This window comes from Eriocheir sinensis, unplaced genomic scaffold (genome assembly GCF_024679095.1).
Source record: "Eriocheir sinensis breed Jianghai 21 unplaced genomic scaffold, ASM2467909v1 Scaffold348, whole genome shotgun sequence".
Classification (NCBI taxonomy): Eukaryota; Metazoa; Arthropoda; class Malacostraca; order Decapoda; family Varunidae; genus Eriocheir; species Eriocheir sinensis.
In genome coordinates, this window is record NW_026111663.1 from 165769 (window position 1) to 170017 (window position 4249).

The following is a 4249-nucleotide window of genomic DNA, read 5'->3' on the forward strand; positions in this document are numbered from 1 at the left end:
TATTTTTTGCCTGTAGTAAAAGCTTTGGGGATGGGAATCGGTCATATAGAAGTAGCAGCTGGTGGTGCATCAGGTGTTAAAAAGTGGCACCAACAGATAGTGGCGTACCAGGTGTTGAAGATGTGCCAGGAACAGGTGTGGGACAGGCTGGGGTGGTTTGAGAGAGAGAGAGAGAGAGAGAGAGAGAGAGAGAGAGAGAGAGAGAGAGAGAGAGAGAGAGAGAGAGAGAGAGAGAGAGAGAGAGAGAGAGAGTTCTTAAAAGCTGGGTTAAAATAGGTGGAGACCGTCTCGGAAATGGAGTTTTGAAGAAGGTTCACGCAGGAAAGAGAGCTGCAGTTGCGTGGTCTCAAGGGAGTTAAGAGACGGTAAGTAAAGGAGGAAGGAAGGTGACGAAGAGGAAAAGCAAAAGTAAAGTTTGACATAAGTTTTAACCAGCAAAAAAATCAGATTTGGGGATTTGGTTTTAAGAGACAGGATTTAAAAAAGGATAATTATATATGTTAAAAGGGCCGGAAGACGGGCCTTAGGGAATAATCAAAAGAAAAAAACATATTGATGATGGAAATAAAAAAAAAAGGTACGGCAGTGTTTATTTAGGAAAGCTATCAGTTCATTGCTGTAGTGTATAAAGAAGATATGACAAATGAGGGGAATGGACTGACCGCGAAGGGGATGGAGATGACAGGAGGATTTGATTAAAAAGTTGGATTGGTGCCGTAAAGGGGAAGAATATGAATGAGAAAAAAGAAAGGCTAGACAGTGATGGCAATAAATGAGGGTAGCGAAGGCAATAATTGTGTTATGTTCGGTAAGTGGAAAGAATGGAATGAATTCAAAGATAGAGAAAAAAAATATTAAGGACGAAAATGATACAATAAAATACAATAATCATTATATTTTCAGCCTATATAGGAGTCCAAATGATAATAATGACTTGTATGATTGCCTTTTAACTGCTATGGCTTCAATACAGTCAGTTGATGTCAAAGCATCTTTGATATTTGTAGGAGACTTGAATGGACATCACCAAGAATGGTTGGGTTCTGTATCTCCAACCAGTAGTAATGGTCTTGCTGCTCTGGATTCCTCTAATTTGTCTGGTTGTGAGCAGCTGATTCATGGACATACACACAGTTCTGGGAAATGCCTGGATTTGGCTATAAACTGACATTCCTGGTGTTGTAGTGGCTTCTGTCGTTGCTCCCATAGGTATTTCTAACCATAATGCCATTCATTGTAAGATCTGTTTTGACTTCACTGTGCCTGATATCATCATTTCCCGTCAGGTCTATCCTAAATCTCGAGTCATTTAGGACAATGTTTGTTCTGAAATTGATAATATTCAGTGGAATACTATTTTTCGATCCAATGACCCAGTCTCTGCTCTTAATACTTGCCTTTTGGATATTTACGCAGAAGAGTTCCATCTAAGATAATCAAATCGCGTACGAGATAAGGCCTGGATTAATTAATGCTGACTGTAAGCGGGACAGTGATGATAAGCAGGCTGCGTATCACCTATGGAGACAGAATCGATGTCAGGTGATATGGTATAATTATATTACTCTTAACGCTGATGCTTAGATAACCTATAATGCAGCTGAAGCTGCTTGTAGTTCTCATATACAGGAGGTTCTTGCAGGAACTAATCAACCACACAAATGATGGGTTTTACTTAAATCCTCCTTGTTTGGCGTCGATTCTAGCATGCCTCCAATACGCGAGTCTGATTGTTCAATGTCCTTTGATCCTTTAAGAAAGGCTAATTTACTTTCTGGTATTTTTTTATTAACAAAAAGTGTGATGGTGAATTATCCCTACCTTTGACTTGTTTCCACTTTCCAAAACTTAGGTCAGTTGCATTTAGTTCCAGTGAATTGAAAAAGTACCTTCTAGATCTTAATATATATGGTGGGACTGACCCAGATGTTTTTTTTTTCTCAAATCTTTAAGAAGATTGCTACGTTCTTAGCACCAAAACTTGCTGTAGTATTTAGGCTACTGCTGAAGTCTTGTAGTTTTCCTTCTTGTTGCCGCAAGACCAACATCACTCCCATCCCGAAGGGAGCCTCAGCTTCAACTTTTCCTACTGAGTACCGCCCAATTGCTACTACTCCTATCCTCTAAGATTTTTGAGAGGCTTTTGGCTAAAAGGCTTTCCATATACTGTGATAAATTCAATCACTTACCTGATTCTCAGTTCGGATTCCGTGAGGGTTTGGGAACATGTGACGCTCTCTTGACTCTGCCTCATGCCTTACAGTCGTCTTTGGATCGTGGGCATGAGTCTCGAGTTGTTGCTATTGATTTTAGTTCTGCTTTTGATGTTGTGAATCATAGGGCTATAATTTATAAACTACAGCTCCTTAATATTGGTGGAAGTCTTTTCAGTATTCTGAAATAATTTTTAACTAATCGATCACAGTGTGTAGTTGTTGATGGTGCCTGCTATGCTTCTCTGCCTGTTGTTTCTGGTGTTCTTCGGGGCAGTGTCCTTAACCTTTATTTTTTAACATTTTTATTTCTGACTTTGGCATTTTCCCCGAAAAATTTCATAAGTCGATGATGCAACTTTATACTCCTGGAACAACTTCAAAGATAAGCTTTTGGGAATAGAAAAGGCTACAGTGCCTACGAAACCCAGGCGAGTAAATGGTGCCGTAGATCCACCGTGGATGACCAGAGAAATAAAAAGGGCGGTAAACTTAAAAAAAAGGAATTATAACCTAATGAAAGAGAATGACACGGCCGAAGCCCGTACTCAGTACCACAACAGCCTCAGAGCTTGTCGCACCCTTATTCGGAGTAGTAAACGCAACTACGAAAAACAAATAGCGCGTGACATCAAGACAAACTCAAAAAAATTCTTCACATACATCAGATCGAAAAAGAAAGTAAAATCCAATATTGGTCCCCTGACAGACGAGACTGGAGCTGCAACTCAGGACAGTAAACAGATGGCCAGAATCCTCAACAGTAGCTTCGCATCCGTATTCACAGTCGAGAACATCGAAACCATGCCCGAGAACCCTGACCCGCCGAGGGGAATCACGCCCCTGATAATTGACTCAATATGCGACCAAGAAGTGAAAGAGTATTTGGATAAACTCGACACGAACAAGTCAACAGGACCTGACGGTTTGTCCCCGCGGTTATTAAAAGAGCTTAAACAACAAATACTTCAGCCACTCACTAACATATTCAACCAGTCTGTTCAATTGAAAAGGTCCCGAAGACTGGAAGATGGCGAACGTAACACCAATTTTCAAACAAGGAGACAAAAGCGTTGCATTAAACTACAGGCCCATAAGTTTGACATCAGTGGCAGGAAAAATACTCGAAAAGATTATTAGAGACAAACTTGTTAAGTTTCTAGAAGACAATAATGTAATCTCCGACACCCAGCATGGCTTCAGAAACAAGCGCTCCTGCCTAACGAATTTATTAGACTTCTTCCAAGGTATATATAAGAACTGGGATGCCCACATCCCCAGTGATGTTATATACCTGGACTTTCAGAAAGCCTTCGACAAGGTACCGCACGAGCGACTCCTTAAGAAACTGCACTCGGCGGGCATTGGAGCCAATCTGATCGCGTGGATAAGAGATTGGCTCACCGACAGAAAACAACGAGTACTACTCAACGGACAGCCTTCCGATTGGCTTCCAGTCACTAGTGGAGTGCCTCAAGGGTCAGTGCTGGGACCCATTCTCTTCATCATATATATCAACGACCTCGAATCAGGACTGAAATCCACAATATCGAAATTTGCTGATGACACTAAGGTGGGGGGAAAGGCCCTCACAAAGACCGACTGCGAAATCATTCAGAAAGACCTCAATCACATTATCGAATGGTCGGAAAATGGCAAATGTCCTTTAATGTTGACAAATGCAAAGTCATGCACATTGGGTCCAGAAATAGTAACCACATACATCATGAATGGGAGACCTCTGCAAGCGATGCAGGAGGAAAAGGATCTTGAGGCACTCTCAGCAGTGACCTGCAAAACGCGAATCACTGTACAAAAGCATACAACAAAGCCAACACTATGCTCGGGTTCATAGCGAGGAACTTCGAGTGTAAAACGCCAGACGTGATGCTATCCTTGTATAATTCCATGGTAAGACCGCACCTCGAGTATGCAGTACAGTTCTGGTCTCCTAATTACAGAAAGGACATTGATTTACTGGAAAGGATTCAACGACGCGCCACGAAAATGATACCAACCTTAAGGGCTCAACCGTA